Below are 20183 nucleotides of genomic sequence, written 5' to 3' on the forward strand. Positions count from 1 at the left end.
ATTCTCTATATGTTCTCATTATTGAAATATATTATGAAACTATTGTTTCTATGTTTTTATTTTTAAAGCAGAGAAAATATTGAGTTAAATTTTGGAGTAAAAAGAGAATTGTGAGCAAAATAAACGGTACAAGTTCAAGAAATTTGCAGTAATTCTGTATAATATTGATTTTAAGCTTCCCTTAAGTATGAGTTAAGTGTAGTTTTCCTTAAGAATGAATTAAGTGTTTAATTATAAGTTTTTTTAGTGAGTTAATAATTGTGTTTTACCAAAATAACATAATCAAACAATTGGTGTTTGAACCTGAAAACCTATTTCAAGTTGAACATGTTTGTTTGAAATTTAGTAGAATTAGGGTTTTAATTTGTCACGCAATTAATTATACGTTGCTAAAATTGAGCAGTACTAACAGAACAAAGCAATATAAAATACCGGGAAAGAGCCATTAAATTAGTCTGATGGATTTTTTTTTTCTTAAAATTTGAAAAACACTGAAAGCCTGAATGACAAATGCTATTTTTCACTATCATTAGCATGCTAACTCAGGATGTGCTCTCCCCTTCTTTAGAAAATTTCTCTATACAATTATCTTTGTTACTAGATCTTGAGAGGTCAATTTCACAATTTTTTTTTTTTTTTTTATCTGTGTTAATTGTGTTCAAATATCAAGGTCTTAGACTTCTTCTAAATGTAAATACCTGTTAGTTTAGCATTGTTAAAGCAATAAATGTTTACAAAGCAGATAGTATGCTGATATTCCTAAATTTAATTTTGAGAAGGTTAGATAATGTATTTGAAGGATCGATATTCTCAAAGCCTTTCATATTAATATTAGAAATATTCTATTACATCAATCTGTTTATTGATCACAAGTTTTAACAAAATGACTGCAACTCTTCTTTTCAAATTATTTATATCTGTCCTTATTCATTTTTTTCTGTCATAAAGTAGCGATGAATCTCTCTTATTTTTTCATGCAAGTTGAAAAACATATGCTTGGAACTTATTTTGCTAGCACTCATATTGTTGTTAAGCTATTCAATTGTTCTAGTCTGTTAAATGAACTCGAATAATTCTTGTTTTGTTGTAGTATCCATATCAATTTTAATGATGCAGTAATTTTAAGCATGTAATCTGCTTATGGCTGTTTATAAGGCTATAATTTTTTAAAGTTCTTGGTGCTAGCAATAGTTTTTTTTATTCAGTTCATGATTTTCAATTGTCTTGGTCATCAGTAATTAAGTCTTGAAATTTCTTCTCTGGTAAAATTTAGTTTTTGAGATCGTAAACCTTTTGGATTCTTTTGATTGGCTTCCATTGAGGTTTGCATATTACAAACTATTCTGATTCTATGTATTATATTACCTAGTGTTGCTACTGTTGCATAGTTTGAACTTCCATCAGCATATCTTTGTAAGGAATTCTTTTTTATTTTTTACTTTCCTTTTTCATTTTGCACCCATATGATTAATTAGAATAGTCGTCTTAAAAGGAGTTTTATTTCGTTAAGTCTTTCAGATCGAATTGTGTTATCATGTTCTCGATTGGTCTAAACTAATTGTACCTTTCTTGTAGTTTCTTGCGATGAGCAATCCAAGTATCTCATGGCCGCCATATAATTCTCTAATTCAGGAAAATATCATTTCAGACCCTGAAGAGATTATTTATTTATTTTGCTTGTTGTTATTAAATAAGATTAACGCATTATCTACTTATAATGCTACTAATCATAATTTCCATTTTGGTTTGTGTAGAAAATGCAAGTATCAGCCCTGGTGATTAAGTTTTATTATCTAGGTATCACTTTTATTTCATGTTTCTGCTGATTCAAAGTATCAGTAATAACAGTTATGGTTCACCTGTTTTAGTCCTTAGATGGATTAATTAGTTTATAAAAAATGAGAAGTTTCTAAGACATTCGATATTGATTTTTCATCAAGCTCTGTTTAAATCAATATTCAACTATAATATTCTATTGATCTAAATCTAATTTAACTGCTTGAACAATGAGAAAGCTGATGGGGTGATTTCTGACTGTCGATGAAGATGTTACGAATTTCCACCTGATCAACAGATGGCACTATATTTTTTTACAATAATTCTGATTGTATACCAGTTGTGCGTTAAGCAACATATTGAAATGGAAGGCTTATAGGAAGCCAAACAAATGTCACACCACTATTGTTTATTTATATTATTTATACTTATTAAATCTGATTATTATCAAAGAAGACCTTTCTATTCAATACACCATTCCTCACAGAACCATTCTGCAATAGATGTTCCATACTTTTTAGAATATCATTTTCAAATTAAATTTCACCTTATGTCTTTCGATTTCACTATTTCATTTCATCATCCATCTATTTTTATTGTTTTCTTATAAAAAATATATCCACTTAATTCCTATGTGGTTGAATTTATTCATCTGTAGCAGCTTACTATTTCTAAGCTGTAAGAGTGCGTGGCTGCTTTATAAGCTTCTGGATCTTGCATTTGACAAAACTTTACTTCATGCATAAACGAGTCTTTGTTAAAACAAATTTACTATTAGGTTCTGTAACCTTTCTGGCATACCTATTTATACCTTTAAAATAATTTTCATCTTCATCATTTGAGATTGTTTTGGAAGTGTCTGATTTTTAGTATTGTGGGGGAAATTGAAATGTTTATTTGGGTTGCATCCATACCTAAGCATTTATAAGTCAGCTGCACTGAAATCATCTTAAGGGGAAGTATGAACAAATTGATTTTTGATGAAGGTGACATCATATGTGGGTGTGGGGAACTATAAATTTGGCATCCTCTTGTTTCTTTGCTGTAGCAATGAAAATTCATTAGGTACATGTTGAAAATGCAATGTCGTTTATTGACATCTGGAATTTGAACCACTGCTTTTCATAAAAAAATTAGTAATGAAGAAATTATTTATTTCTTCAGAAGTCATATCTGTTACGGCTTTAGTTACTTATTGATTCTTTTATTTCGTAATAAGGTTGAAAATCCTGGTATTCTCTTGAACCCTAAAGTTCTCTTTGAATAATCACATATATTGTTATATTTTGATAATTTGGGTATTGTTGTCTCGTAACTAATTAAACTTTATAGCAGTTTTTGGGTATTGTTTACATATGATCCTCCATTATGTATTCCGAGAAATTAGATTTTGTTGACTTGATTTTTAAATCTTTAAAGTTTCCAAATGTTTCTCTCTTGTATTAAAAAATTCTGTTTGAAAAAGTAAAGTGAAAGGTCAAAAAGTAAAATGGTTAAATTTTTTACATCTTATTTATGTACAGTGCACGTCTTACATCAATCAGAGCAAAAATCTTATTGACTTACCTTTCTTGGTAATTTGAGATTTTGAAGGTATCTAATGTATTTAGATTATTCTCTTTGATTGCCGTTACAATTGTAGATGTTTCATTTTTTTTTAACCTTTCATTGGTTTATCTTTCATCTATTAAAGTAAAAAATCATTTACTTTTTAAGGTTCAAAAATGATCATTAGGTCTGGTACATGCATAACTAATGGTGTAACATGATATTTCAGTTGAATATTAACTGTTCCCATTCCAACTGCTGGTACTACAATCAGGTCTTTAATTTTTTTACCCAGGTTTCTCTCAATGTCATATGAGTATTGCAACTAGATTCTAAATATTATTTATTTGGCAGCCTCGCTTTATTTTCAACAGTTGCAAAGAAACCAGAAGTGTTTTATCTTGCTTCTGATTTTTTTTATTTGGATTATTTTTCAATGGTTTTAGGCAATTTGTGCATAAATGCACATATTCACTATAATTGTAGTTTCAAGGCTTCCTGATTTTTTAAAAATTTATTATGTATATGAAAATTTATTATTTGCATCAAAAGCATTTTTGTAGGATGCTTTTTTGATATTGCAAACAAGTCGTTATTACCTGTTACAGTAATTTTTTCTCAAAACTAAGTTTTGTTGATAAAAATCCTAAATGGATAGAATTGATGGTATAAATTTTACGGTAATATACATAATCTTATTCTGTGGTTTTTCATTACTTTTTAGCTGTCCTGACTTTGAAATAGAGATTTTTTTGTTTGAATCCATCCATTATCTTTATAAGTTTTCTGTTACAAAATTCATGCTGGATTTCTGGATTTCATTTCTGGATTTCTTATTGTTTGCTGATGCAATAAGTTGAATGGAAGAATAGATTTGAGCCATAGCTGGATTATCTAATTCTGGATCCATTTCAACATAATCAGTTATTTTAATATAGCTCAAAAGCATTATATTGTTTTTCAAATTTTTTTAGACTTTAATGGATAAATTGAATTTTCCCAAAGCTTGCTTAACTGATTCTGGTTTCATTTCAACGGTTATTCCACTTTGGTTCATGAGTTACGCATCTGTTAAGAAATTCTTATATAGAGAAGTTTCCAATTTAAACTGTTAGTTATGCCCAGGTGTTATGATTCTGTAAGGCTTCCATTTAATATGTGGATATCATTTTTTTTTCTCTCCATATCTTTAGTTGAGTTTGAAAAGCTTCAATTTGCCTCAGTAATGATTTAATTACTTGAGCTTTGACCTTACTACAATTTCATAGATGATTCTGACGAATCAATGAAATTTAATCATTAATTTTGTTATGTTTTAGTATTCCAAAGGCATTTTTCATCATTTTTGATGACCTGCATTTAACAACAACCTGAGAGCATAGTTGCATGACATTCTGCTAAAAAAGTATTGAATTTGTCAAAATATTTATTTCGGATCAGAAAGCTTAAGGAGTTAAGCAGTCACCTTATGCGAGTTGTGTTATCAAAGCTGAGGTAAGCATTTGCCAGTTTGAAGTGTTTATTGAGTCAAGTTATACTCTCAAAATAACTCGAGATATTTTTAATAAGGATATGAAAATTTGTTAGCTTCTCAATGGATAACAATTTTTTAGTTTTTTATTTAAATGTTGTGTTAATTAATAAAAGTAGCAAAAGATTTAATTTGAAATTGAAGAGAATGTGATCATATTATAAAAAATGAAATTTATAAGAATATTAAACTTCAAATCTGCGTATTAAAACTTGTAGTTTTTTACTAAATTAAAGATTTCAAAGATAAATAAAAATGCTGAAAAAATAGTTACATAACTTACTGAGGAGTTAATTACAATATTCAAAACGGCCATTTAAATGAAGTCCTATTAAAAGAAAAAGCCCGGTGACTGTGTGGTAGTGCCTCGCGCTTCCATTCCACAGGTCCTGGGTTCGTTGCTCGGGCCGGGGAAGGTTGAGTCAGCCTTTCATCCCTTCAGTGAGTCAATAAATGCCAGCCAAGCATGCTTGGAAACTAAACACTGGAGGTTCGCGGATTTTTAATAAGGATATGAAAATTTGTTAGCTTCTCAATGGGTAACAATTTTTTAGTTTTTTATTTAAATGTTGTGTTAATTAATAAAAGTACCAAAAGATTTAATTTGAAATTGAAGAGAATGTGATCATATTATAAAAAATGAAATTTATAAGAATATTAAACTTCAAATCTGCGTATTAAAACTTGTAGTTTTTTACTAAATTAAAGATTTCAAAGATAAATAAAAATGCTGAAAAAATAGTTACATAACTTGCTGAGGAGTTAATTACAATATTCAAAACGGCCATTTAAATGAAGTCCTATTAAAAGAAAAAGCCCGGTGGCTGTGTGGTAGTGCCTCGCGCTTCCGTTCCACAGGTCCTGGGTTCGTTGCTCGGGCCGGGGAAGGTTGAGTCAGCCTTTCATCCCTTCAGTGAGTCAATAAATGAGTACCAAGCATGCTTGGAAACTAAACACTGGAGGTTCGCGTTCAGCTGACCACCTAACCAGAACATCTGCTCCTGCACCCCAGAGTCCAAAGTCAAGAAAACTGAGATGGGCACACTAGGCCTTGGCCCTCTATGGGCTGTCGCGCCACTGAGTTTAGTTTAGTAGTTAAGTAAAAGAAAATTTATTTTAAATTATCTCTCGTAGAAAAGAAAGCAAAATTCAAAGATGAATAATCGTTTGCATTTGTGAGTGAATATATTCTGGTATTGCTCCTGACTTATAAACAAGCTGAGGATACTATTTTTTTAAACTGCTAGCAATTAGGATATTGTTATACTAATGAATACAATATGCTATGCCTTGTTCTTGTTATACTATGAGATACTAGGGTAGAGTGATGCTTGATAGCATTTTAAGATACTTAAATCTATACGAAGTAAAGCAGTCTGAGGATATCATTAATTAATTATTTACAACTAGGATATTTTTTCACCAACTTGGAAAGGTAACATATCATGACCAAAAGCTCTCTTAGCTGTATTTAATCATGAATTTCGAATTTTCCCTATTCATAGAGCAATGGCACCGATTATGAGGGCTTGCCTAATATTTCTAAGATAAAGGAAACTATTTTTGTGTGTAAGTATATGAATTAAATTTATAAATGCTCAAAAGATAATGTCAATGATTCATCTCTTGCAATTAAGATCTTGTTTGACCAACTGAAGGCTTTGTCTCGGGGCTAGTACCGCTTTCAGATTACCGGAATCATGTATAATTAGGATATGCTTTGACCATCAATTGACAATGTATCATACTTTGCATCCTTTTCAATCATCATAACCAAGAGTAATCTGAAAATAATATCATTACTCATTCATTTACAATTAGTCTATTGTTTGACTGTCATTATGTTTGACTGTCATAATGTGCAAATATGCTAGTATTGAATCACTGTGACATTAAGATACTCATGTCGTATCTAGTCTTATGAATACTGGATCTTTAGTTCCTTAATTCATAAGGCAGAAGGACAGATTATGAGAACTTATGAGGTTTGCCTAATATTTCAAACATAAAAAGCTGTTTGCTTGGGTAAGTAAATTAATAACTATTCTTTGACTTTTTCATTAATAAACCGTAAGAAGATAATGTCATTAATTTAATCAATGTCAATTAGGATATTGTTTGACCAACAAAAGAATATTTGCCATGTTTGTATTACTCTAATATAATTCAAATCGTGACCATGAAAAGCCATCATTGTTTATCTAAACTCATGAATTCTGGATATCAAGGTGCATAATTTGTATGGTAGTAGCACTGGTTATGAGATTTTGTGGAATTTTCCTAATATTTCAAAGATTAAGAGCTGTTTGTTTGAGTAAGTAGATGAATTACAGTGAAGCATTTCTTTCACTCATAACCCATAAGAAGAAAATACTCAATCAATTGCAACTAAGATATTGTTTGACCAATTACAGACAATGTGCCACTCTAATATTACTTAAAAAAACTTTGTGTCACAATGAATGGATTGGCATATTTTAAATTAAATGTTACTTTTTTTTAAAAAAAAAAAATCTTTGATTTAAGCCAAATTTATTTTATGTTTTTTAAAATAAATCCTTAAGTGGGAAATATTTATATACAATTTTATGTATAAATATAATAGTTGGGTTGTGATTTTAAAATGCATATGTAAATGTTTGTAAATATACTCTTAGGTCAAATTTAATTAAGAATAAAGGTTTTGTCCAGAGAAATAATGGATGGGGATGTATGTAAATTATTATATTTCAAAGAGAAATAAATAAAAAAGATACTTTTAAGTGACATTAAACTTTCAAATTATAATTTTCTATAAGCTGTTTTTAAAGTAATTAACTAGTAATAAACATATTTCAATTACACTCATTCAATTTTATGTTTATTTTAATACAAGTGCTTTTAAAATGAATTTAATATGTAATTAGTGTAGTATCAATAATGAATGAAGACTTGTCTTGCCCAGAGAAATTTACTTTTCATTGGATATTTAACAGATAAATTGCTCTTTCTTTAAAATTTTAGGACATTTAACTTAACAAAAACAATAATTTTATTAAGTATTTATAGTTCGTTCACCGAGAGTTAGCACTTTGCTCCACCTTCTCGGTCGCAGAGTTCATTTCAGCTTGAGAGTAAGAAGAGAAACATCTCCGTCCTTGAAATTGAGACAACCCTTTGCACGCCAAACACAGAGAATTCTTTTTCAGTCACTTACTTCACTTTATCATCTGCTATTATACATTTCGCTACTCTAGCTAAGTAAATATATTTTAAATTTAAAAACTGCTTGCTTTTTCCAGCAAATTGTCTCAAAAAGGACAAACTATTCACTCAAAAGAGAGAAGTATTATAAAAAATGGCGTGAAATATCGTCAAATTTATAAAATATTGCAGGTTATTTATGAAAAAAAAATGCGGATAAAGTTTGTGAAATAAATATTTTTGCCATACTATCGCCAAATAGCAACCTAGTTCAGGATTGCTCACATTCTTCTCCCAAAAATAGCAAAATAGTATTGTCGCATACCACGTTATGAAGGCGGTGCCAAGTGCCAACTCCTGGTGAACGAGCTACAGTTTGTAATTAATAAAATAATAATTTTAAACATTTTATTTACAAATATTAGCTACATTATGAATTTTAAATAATAATAAATATTAGGGAAACATTATGACATGATTAAGTTGAAAAATTTTAAATAAATGAATTTTTTTTCGTAAATAATGTGCAATGGCAAGAAACCTTTCTTGCTTTATCTAATTTCAAGAATTTAGGATTTTTTGGCCAGTTATTCATAAGAGGTTTTTGAGGTTTTCCAAAGGTTTCTTTAAGGTTGTTTGGTAATACTAAAAAAATAAAGTACTGTTTGCTTGAGTAAGTGAATGAATTAGTACATTATTGTGATTTATTCATTGATTTGTGTAATCTTAAGATTACACAAATCTTCATGTCAAAAAGCATCATGATTGTATAGTTGTAAATTGTAAAACGACGGACCAGGTAAAATTAATTACCAAAATAAAAAAAGAGAAAGAAAAAAATATATATTGTAAAATTTAAACCCTGACAAATTAAGAATCTTAAGAACATTTATTCTGCAAATAATATATTGAACAATTAACAATACTGGATATTAATTGATTTCACAAAATATAAACTTGAATTGAAATTTTTAACAGTAAACAAGTTGAAAATAAGATAGCAGCAAATTATTTAGTTAATTAAACATGAAAACGATTTCAGACAGTTCAGCACAACTAATGACAACAAAACATAAAAACGACTCACCTCGAAAATTAATATAGCTAATAGCTATCGATAAATAACAATTTTGAACGTATCATCGTAATATCTTTGGGAGCTGGTCCCGAAAAGAAAATTATAACCATCTACAACACATCGAATTCGTAATATATATTGCTCCGTGACGAAAAACAAAGTAAAAGTAAAGGTTCGAAAATGAAACTTACTACTGCGCAGACTCAAACAAAAATTGTGCTGACATCTCTGAATTTGAATTAAACAAAATAAAATGATATATGATGAATTGATGCTGCTAGCGTTTAAAGTTACAATTAAGAATAAAAATACTATATTCAGATTGAAAATTAAATAGCAATGAATAATAAATTTTTTAAAACTAAACAATGATTATATCATTAATTAATTGTTAGCAATTAGGATATTGTTTGACTGCTTACTAGAAACAATGTGTCACACTTGCTTTACTTTTAAATTACTTCAATCATCATCATGTAGACCTGTGGCAGTCTAAGAACAATATATTAATCAATCAATTACAATTAGGATATTGTTTATCTATTAAGTTGCAAAGACAATGTGTTGCCCAATGTAGATGCTGGTAGATGCACTGATTGGGTTTGACTAATATTTTAAAAAATTAAGAAATGTCTGCGTGGGTAAGTAAATGAATAATATTTTTGTTACTTTTTCCCTTTTAAACAATTAGTGGTTTATATCATTAATCAATTATTTACAATTAGGATATTGTTTGACTAATTAAAGACAGTATACAACTCTAGCATTACTTGAAGATTAATTGAAACATAATGATGTAAAGTCATTTTTTCTCAGGGTGTCCAGTGAAAAGACATTTTAAAATTCCCTGACTTTTCCCTGTAAGTTCAAGATTTTACCTGTATTGTGCAGATGGCTTTTAATATTGAACTGTTTTAAATAAAAAAAAAATACATAATTTAAAACAAATAATGAATCAGAGTAAAATAAAATAATATGAATGGACAGATTAATATAAAATGAACACTGTGTATTTGAAATTAAGGCAGGGTTTATTCTAGACCTTAAAAAGGGTAAAATCTTATTTTCAGAGAGATAGTTAAACTAAAAGTAATTCCCTTCTATAAACTGGTTTTAAAACGAGCTTAATTCTTATATTTTGAAAATGTTGCTTCTTGTAATTATTATGTATAATAGCTGAAATAACAATAAGTAACTGTAATAACTGCCAAATGTCTGCCAAAATAGCAGCCCATAATTGATGTACATTTATGATTGAATCATTGCAAACTGTGCAAAACAAATGTGACTCCTTAAGTTCGAAATGCATGCTTGTCATAATAATATTGTGTAAAGAATATCAGATTTGGACAAAACAAGTGGAAATGGTTAAAAAAAAAACAATAGCGAAATTGTGTAGGTTTACGGATAAATCAAATTCAATTCCTCGTCGCAATAGTGCAATAAGGAAAAAAATTGAAAAGCCATGTAAAAATAGCCGAAAGAAGTATAAATAACAGCTGAAAAATAATGCCAGACTTACATAGAATGAAAAACTTTCTGTATGCATTGATTAGCTCGTATAACTAGTTTTAACCCTTTTGTTGCCACCTCATTTTGGCAAAATTTGTTTGAAAATTACAGATTTTTTTTAAAAATATTTAATTTTTATCGAACTCTATATTGATTTATAAACCACAGGAATGAGTTTGGTAATCGTTTGGTTGGATGTTTATGCTATTTCAAATATTGAATTTTTTTCTGTGTCCAATGTCTTTTTCAAAGAGAGTTTCTCATGTTGATTTCTTTGTTACAATTTTGAAGACAAAAAAAAGTTCAATTCTTTTTTTTTCAGAGTAATATTACCGATAAATTTGTATTAATTTGTGCAGAGAAAATATAAAATAGTTGTACAGTATTTTTGTATTATAATTTTTATAAATATCTGAAACTTTGTTCCCAATGTTTTGTGATTATTTAGTTGAATGTTTGATCCAACTAGGTCAAGAAAAATTTTGAAATTTTGCATCCTGCTTTGAAAAGCATAAATTTTATTTATTGCAGTTTTCAATAAGGTTTATTAATTAAAAATATTTTATGCATGTGGTTTGCAGCCTGAATTTAAATCTAGATTTTTAGATTGCCCTAAAATTTTGAAATTGTGAGTGGAGATAAGTATTTACCTGCTACTATACTGAATGTGTTTATTGAAAATATATCAGAGTAAGTATATTAAAGTAAGTATATTAAAGAAAATATATTAAAGAAAGCATGTTAGAGAATGTTGTTCTTGATGATTTGACTGTCTATTTGATAAAAGTTTATGATATTGTATAATTGTTTTTAAAGAAATAAAAATTTATGATATTATATATTGTGAAAGTATTTTTCTGTTCTATTTGAAAAAAGTTCGATATATTTGATAATTATATTAGCCGTTTTGTTTTATTAAAAAAATATTTCCTGCTCTACTAAATTAAAAATTTAGTAGCTTTACTTTAAATAAATATTAGTTACTTAAAATATTTATTTCAAGTTTTAAAAAAATTCCAATAAGCAGGGCTGATTGTGCTCCGTAAAAAATCCGGATTTCCGGAGTTTTCGCTAACAGTGATCCAGAAGTTTCCGGAGATTCAGATGTTTAAAAAAATCATTAATCACAGAAGTTTCTGGAAATCAAATTTTCAAAGGTGGAACTTAAAAACACAGTTTATTTTATTCATTTGTAAGGGAGAGCCAGAGAGACACTTTATAAGCTTATATTCATGATTAATATTCATTTTTTATCAGTAAATAGTTGTTATAATCATAAACTCAAGAATGAAAGACATATTTGTAAATTTTAATTACTTCACCAGGTCATCATAGGTATGTGTTAATGGTATAGGTATGTGTGAAATTTTAAATATATTTTAATTAAACTAAGAAATATTGAGAAAAAGGAAAAAAACCTTGTTTAAATTTTTTTCTAATTTTTCAATTTAAACTGTTTTTATTTTTTTTTAACTCAAGAAATTTTCCAGAATTTTGACTTAGGCTCACAATCACCCCTGAATAAGAGGAAGGAAGAAAAAACTGATGTTATGCAAGCAATTTAGGAATTATTTTTAAATTCTTTTCAATGATTATAGTTTACCTCAGCATTTTTTAAAAAATTTTTCTTCACATTAATTTATAGATTATATAGATTAGGAGTGCTGAAACCATCATATAAATTCTTGTTGTTTATTTTATTGATTTGTATTGTGTATTTTAAATAGTAAATTTTAAAATCACAATTTCTTTACCTCTTTCATGTGTTATGAGATCAGTTAATTTCACTTTTGCTAGACTCACATTTATTGATAAATCGATCTCACTGAGAGTGATGATTTGTGTGCTCCTCAGCTACAATCTTGGCAATTTAAGAATAATTGCTTGTTTTTAAACTTTTGAAAAATTAAACTTTTCCGAAGATCTAATTGCATGATTTGCAAGAAATTTTTTTTACCTTGTTCCACTTGAGAATTTAATATATATGGTAAAATAAGAAAAAATTATAAAAATTTTTACTACAAATAAAAATCATTTATGACTGGTAAATTTCTATATATGTTTTTCCTATATGTTCAAAAACAATTTTGCTATTGTAAAACTTAGAATAATGTTTAAAATAATAGTTTGAATTTCTACTTCCTATAAACTTTACAGATGGACATCCTTTTCATTTCATTTTTAAAGAAAAGCTTGCTTTAATATGGTGCAAGCGACTGGTTAGGCTTACCACAATGCACTAACGGACCAAACACGTACTGCCTATTTGTAGAAGAGCTCGTTTTACTCTGAATAGCTCCTTTTTTCCATAGATTGCTACGAGAACGGGGTTTACATGGTTCTGGCGCTTTTCCTTCCACTTCAATTAAGGAACGGAGTAGCTGACGCTTCTTTTCTCCCATGGCTGAAAGCATGGGGATGAAAAGTGCTTTTCTTACAAACTGTGTGGGAAGCAAATTCTTCTACGCCATGATAGCAATCCACAGGAAGAGTTCCGTTGCAAATTAAAATGCGTAATTAACCCGGAGTTTATCGTTTTTATGGGGACACAACAACAAATTTTAAAAGAGAAGCGACGGGGGGGGGGGGGTTAGATCTTAGAACTTGCTTTTTTAAAAGTATTTTGTGAAACTGCCATTTTTCCTTATGTTGACTTTGTGAAGATACTGCCAAACGGTAGTAAGTTTGCCCTGGACAGACCCCTGCAAACAACTCAGTGTTAAAACATTCTAAAAGTATAAAAGATTAAAATAAAACAAAAGTTTTTCAAAATGTTTTGGTTTAATGTTGGGTGTTTGTTTACTTTCATTGAAACTTCCGTGGTTATTATTTTCGGTTTGAATTTTTTATATAATCTATTTGTTTTGATATTTCAGATACGGAAAAGCCTCTTAAAATTCGCCAGTGTTACTATTGCGACTATTGTGCTTTCAGAAAAGGAGATTGAATGAGGCATTTTCTAACACGAACTCAAGAAAAAGCGTTTTGCTCTGCTATTTGTTTAAAAAAATGACAAATTTCCCACGAAAATCTAGCCACTTGTTATTACATTTGCACATTTTTCTCATTTTCTTTTGATTTTCTGTCTTGATATTAAATTGTTTCAGTTCTTGAAACAAAAAAAGACACTGCGGATTTATTTCAAATACTATCTGCAAAAGATGAGCCGACCTCAAACACCCTGCCTAGGCTTTTTTCAAATGGACTTGAAAAGTACTGTTGATTTCAACCAGGGTTGGTATTTTTTTCAGAAGCCAATTTATTCCAAGAAGCGGAGGAAAAATGGAAAATACCAGAGGAAATTAATCAAAATGGAAGAAATTGAACAAAATTGAAAAAACTGAAAATGACATACATTTGTTTAGCTATAAGTATTTTAAGAATAGCTTAAACAAATTAAAATTTATATCATGCAAGAATGTTTAGTTTTTCACTTTTATTTATTTTTTTCTGTTTAAAACTAATAAAATCACGTTTTTTCAGTTTTATACAGAATATTAATATCTACAACATTTATTACTATATTTTTTATGGTATGATTGTAAAATGTGTTTTTGTTTCTTTATTTTTTCAGTATAATAATAAAATCTATTTTTTTTATATTTTATTTATTTTTATTTTTTTAGAAAATGTAAGTAAGCAATTTTCAAACTAAGTTTTTAATGATTTTTTTTTTCTAAGTTATTTTGGATTACTTTATTTTTAGCAGTGTTATGAAAATAAAGATATATTTTTTAAACTTTGAAAATTGATCTTTGTATACTATAAAAAGCTTAACTGTAATTCAACATTACAATGCTAATAGATTTCTCCACCTATTGAAACTGCTAAAATCATTTTCTTTAATAATGCTCAGCAATATTATAGAAAAGTATTTTTATTTTATTTTTAAGTTATGCTTGTTGTAGTTAATATATATTTTTTTTTAACTGATGTCTACTTAATTTTCAAAATTTTATCAAACGTTTCATGCTTATAAACTTAAAATTTCAGCAATACCTATATCGTTTTCTAGTTATTATGCACGCAACTTATCTATTTAAATATTTAAATTCAGAGAAAATTTTGTAATTTGTTTATTATATTTATTTATCTATAGATTCTAAGAGTATACATGTCAAATGTAATAACATATTTTTCCTATTTTATACTTGCTATATGCATTCATTTTACTACTCAGATGTGATCAAATGACTACTACAAGCAATTTTTTAAAAATAGTTTTACTACATTTCTGTTTTACTTTTACAGCTTTTACAAAGGCAGCTAGAATGTATCAATGTCCTCATTGTCCTTATTCAACTGTTTGGAAGACATGTCATAGCATGCATGTGATGACTCACAATCGAGAAACACCATTTCAATGCGCTATTTGTTATAAATGTTTTAACCGGAAGGCTACATTGCAAACTCATCTGATTGTTCATTATAAAAATTATCCCATATGATATGTGTTGATTAAAAAAATAATTTGTAAAGCAAATTTATTATTTTTCTTACGTATCTAAATGTGTAAAGTGTCTAAATTTGAAAGGCATATTTTGAAATGTCTAAATTTGAAAGGCATATTTTGAAAACACAATGAATGTCTTTAATGGAAAAAATAAAAACTTATAAATTTTTAATACAGAGTCATTCATGAGATTCTTGCTGTCCTGATAAATCACAGTACGCTGCCATATATATAAATCAGTGTGCATAGCATTTTTAAAAAGTGCTTAAACGTGCTAATTTTCGATTTTTGTTTTTTAAAAGCCCTTAAGGGTGCTTTTTTCATTGGGTGTTTTAAAAAGTGCTTAATTTTCCCGTTTCCAAAACAAGATATTTTTTCTTTAGCATGTCAATTTTTGCCATGAATCATGAAAAAAAAAGTGTTTTTTTTTTACATTTTTCTATTCAGTGTTTTCACAATGCATTCAACCACAATCTATTTCGGTGTACTGTTGGTCCTCAGCGTACAAAAATGCCTGTCCTTTTACATGTTTGATGAAATACTTGCAGTTTAGCATGTGAGTATACTGAGATGGATTCGGCTGGAAGGGAAGGACTCTTGTACTCTCATGTGCAACTCTGCTGCATTTTGCAAGAAATTCTCATTTTCCACCCTCTGGAATCAAACCGAAAAATTTCTGGAATTTTTGCTGATAACCAACTAAATAAACATTGCCAGAAATTTATTTTCCTTAATAGCAAATATTTCTCTTGTTAATTTCATCGTTCGTGAAGTGCCACTGGCAAGCTAATGGTCTTCTCGCTCTTTTCTGTTTACAGATCAGTACCTTAGTCCTTAAACTAGACTTTGGGTTTATTTTACGTATTTTCATGTGGGTTCCTAGAGCAGTAAAGAATCATCAAGCTGCATTTCCTCAAAGTTAATTTAATAAAGATAAAAATTAATTGAGATTTTAAATCGTAAAATTTTTTTACTTGAGGGATTAAAAAGCCTGAAAATAAAAAATAAAAAAATTTTATTACTGTTTCAATTTTAAATTTCATTTAATTTGGTAGTATGAAAAGTCATGAATTTTTAGCGTTAAATAAATAATAAATAAGAGTAAGAAATTTAAAGTTATGTAATTGTTTTTAAAAAAATGGAATGTAGATAAAAAGCTGTCGGAAGTTCCGAAAAAAGTTTTGAAGAGCTGTCAGAAGCGAGAATATTTAAATCAGGTGGAAAGTAAAAGAACCAAGCTCTGTTCGTTTACATTACGATTTCTCCCCTCCCCAGCCACACCCAATGTGCAGTAGACCGAAGACAGGAAAAATATGATCAAGCCGAAGGTCAAAATACTGAAACTACTTTCAGTTTAAATATAATGGATATCTAAAGGTTATTTAAAAATGTTCCAGCTGAAAATGCATATCCGCATTGCCTGTTCAATAGGCTAGTTCTCCAACAATGCATAGGTGAACCACCTGGCCCTGAGATAAGTTACTTCGAAATGCATATATTATTCGCCTGTCCCAAAGAGGTTAAAAAGAGAGAAAAAGAAATACAGTAGGGAACCGATTATCCGGAACGGTCGGGACCATCGCTATTCCAGATAACTGGTTTTTCCGGTTTTCTGAATAGCTACAAAAAGCCGTTTTTTTATTGTTAAACCCAACTAAAAAAAAATATTATTTGGAAATAATCTTAAAAATAAAAAAAAACGATGAAGTAATACACTAATGATTATTTCCAAAATGATGGTAAGGTAAACATCTTTAAAAAAAGAAAGAAAAATCGCAAAATCTTATGAGGAAAGAAAAAAAAAATTTTTTTAAATGGCGAGAAAATTTAGCGAATTTCGTTCCGGTTTTTTGGTTTTCCAGTTTTCTGATTTCCGGATAACGGGTTCTGTACTGTACTTCAATTTTCAGTCCAAAATTCATTTTTTTTAAAACTATTTTTACATATAACTTTTTTTAATTATTTTTTTTTTGCTTGTAAATGCTATAACAATAATTGTCCACATTACTATGTATATTTTTATTAGTATAGATATATTTTGTTTCATTTTTAAGGTGTTTATGCATAATGAAAAATGTTGATATTTTACTGATAAATTTTTTTTTTTTAATTTTTGTTTAAAAAATTTTTTTGTTGCATTAAAAAAATGGTAACTTTTTTTCTTCAATTTTTTAAGTTTTAGTAAATAACCACAAGACATTAAATATAATTTTTCTTTTTGCAATACAGGTATTCGTATAGTTGTCTCGCTTGAAATTTAAATTTGCTGTATATTTTTAATTGATCTACTCCTAAAATATTTTTTTGAACCATGGATCAAAATGAATAACACACTAATAACTTTGAGATCTGACGATCGAATTTTCAGGTACTTCGATGCAATTTTTGTGGTTCAAGTAAACAAACTTAAATGTATACTAATTAAATATTTCAAACAGTATTTTAAATTATGAAATCAGACACAAAAATGTATTTTCTATGTCTTTTTTTTCCTACTGTTTTTTATTCTTTTTCTTTAATGGCTACAATCTGAGAAATATGGTTCTAATATTTTTGCCAGGACAATGGTCAAATACTTCAACCTTATGACATTAACTTCAGTTTTTGCATATTTTGCCATCTCAAATTATAGTATTTTAAAATTTTTATTTCTGAAGGACTAATTTACCAATTCCCTTCAAATTTGCGATTTTAAAACTTAAAATTATGTGGCTTAGAGTAGTGTAAATATTTATATACACCACAGTTCAAATTTTTTTTTGTATCATACAAATTACAGGGATGAGATTCTTCTGCGGATTCGCGGATTTCCGCTTTTTTTCAGATTTTTCCATTTTTCCCGCTAATTTCCGCTGAAATTTTTTTTTTGCACAAGTTAAAATGTTTTATGGGGAATTTAATTTTTTCTAGGAGGGAAATTATTTTCCTCCCTCTGAAGTTTCTCTAAAAATCATTTCCTTGGGATAAAACTGGCTGACCTTTATACAGGGATGAGATTTTTTTTGTCTCTCGAATTTCAGCCTTTTTATCAAAAACTCCGATTCTCTAAAAGTTTTGTTTTTTTTAATAAATATCCCGTTTTTTTTTTTCATTTTTTTTTTAATTCAGTCATTCAGAAGTAAAATAATTATACTTATTTACGATTTTCAAAGATAAACAGAAAATTCAATCTACGCCCTAGCTGCTAACCCTTCCGCATTTTTACTTATTTTAGCTATTTTCTCCGATTTCACGCACAGAAAATAAGATTTTCCGTATTTTTTATCCGTCGGCTGGATAGCTCGTATTTACGTAATTCAGACATCGCTGCTTCTTGTATTCTGGCGTGAAAACAAACAAAAATAGAGGTGGATTTGCGGTAAAAAGATTTATTTGCTCATTCAATTAATCTTGTAAATTTTTATTTATTATGTCTAAACAAAAACAATACAAACAAGCCTTTTAGAAATCACAAGTCCAGATTCTGCAAATATCTCGATTTTTATTCACGCGATTTTAATATCAATCATCGATTTTCGTATTTGCCTGATTTAAAAGTTGCACATTGCGATTCTTATTTACGCTATTTAAATATCGTATATTATGATTCTTATTTACGACATTTAAAAATCCAATATCGTGTTTTGTATTTATGCATTTTTAAAATCGCGATTTTATTATCAAATCTCGATTTTCGTATTTACCTGATTTAAAAGTTGAACGTTGCTATTCTTATTCAGGCGATTTAAATATTGTACATTGCGATTCTTACTTACGAGATTTAAAAAAATCAATATCGCGATTTGTATTTACGAGCTTTTAAAGCCCTATGTAGCAATTCGTATTCACGCGAGCTTAAAATCCAATATCGTGATTCGTTTTTGTGGTTGTAATATCACGCGATTTAAAAATTATGCATCGTGATCAGAAAATTAAAAAATCATGATTTGTATTTTCGAATTTTTTAAATTCGATGTAGAGTTTCATATTTACGTGATTTAAGTCTCATATCGGGATTTATATTCACATGGTTTACAAGTTTAAAAATCACACTTTTTTTTGTCACATTTTTGTTTATATATATATATATATATATATATATATATATATATATATATATATATATATATATATATATATATATATATATAATATATTTTTATTTTGATTTCCTCTTTTTTACTTTCTGACTACTCTCATCCCTGAAATTAAAATTGTAAGAAATAATAAATAACTCTAAAAAATAATCTTTTATGTGGAATTATTTTTGGTTTTATAATTGTGTCTAAATTTTTTTCCTTCCTTAATTTGCATCGTTAGTTCTGGAGATTTGGCGAAACACATCAGAAATGAAATTACCATTTAGAGCCACTTTCCTGTCTAAATTATTGGGTTTATGTTTTTCAGATTAAAACTACCCCTCGTATTTTGATTTTCATTTTAATTTCATTTTTGTCTGATGTTGCTTATTGGAATATTGACTCCTGAAATTGATGAGCATATTTAAGGTTAGGTTCTCAAATCGATACATTTTAGTTCTAGTTTATGGGAATTTAATCTTTAGATCAAAAGTTATTCATTGTATTAGCAATTATTATTATTTTTTTTTTTTGCACTTTATAAAATTATTTCTTGCTCAGCTGCTAATTATGTTGTAACAGCACTATGTTGCTGTTAGGCTATTTAGAATCTGCTTATTTTTTGAATGGACTAAAAAAAAAAAATTGAAATGAAATCTGCTTACACTATTTTTATTATTTCCTATTATGTGTTATTGTAAATCCCTAAAATTCCCTAAGTGTTGAACATTTATATATTATGTAATATTGTTTTCTAATTTTTTTGTTATTTTTTTAAAAAAACTTTCGCAATAAACAAATAACCTTTAAAAGAGCATAAGCAACTATGATATATGTTTATGATTTTCTACATTTTTTTTCCCTTAATGGATTTTAAAAAATTCATAAAATTTAAATCCCTAAAATATTTATATATTCTGCAATATTTTTCTTAAATTTTCTGTTTCATAAATTTATTTGATCTTTTTCCCTTTTATGTTGGCACTATGTATTAAGTTTTTAGTTTTAAATTGTTGCAGTTAAAAATTCTTTTAATTTTTTCAG

The 20183-nt window shown here is 28.1% G+C and overlaps 2 long non-coding RNA genes across 2 annotated transcripts in view; both read left to right on the forward strand.

Annotated features, from left to right (window-relative positions):
• Positions 1–20183, forward strand: part of LOC147814422 (uncharacterized) — a 50794-nt gene that overhangs the window by 294 nt on the left and 30317 nt on the right. The window lies entirely within an intron of this gene.
• LOC147814423 (uncharacterized) lies at positions 4–7368 on the forward strand. Its single transcript, XR_015431264.1, has 2 exons — positions 4–4936; positions 5410–7368. It is a non-coding gene; the product is annotated as an uncharacterized LOC147814423 (long non-coding RNA).

The sequence above is a fragment of the Parasteatoda tepidariorum genome, chromosome 2 (genome assembly GCF_982258835.1).
Source record: "Parasteatoda tepidariorum strain Cologne lab strain chromosome 2, Ptep-v5.0, whole genome shotgun sequence".
NCBI classification, from domain to species: domain Eukaryota; kingdom Metazoa; phylum Arthropoda; class Arachnida; order Araneae; family Theridiidae; genus Parasteatoda; species Parasteatoda tepidariorum.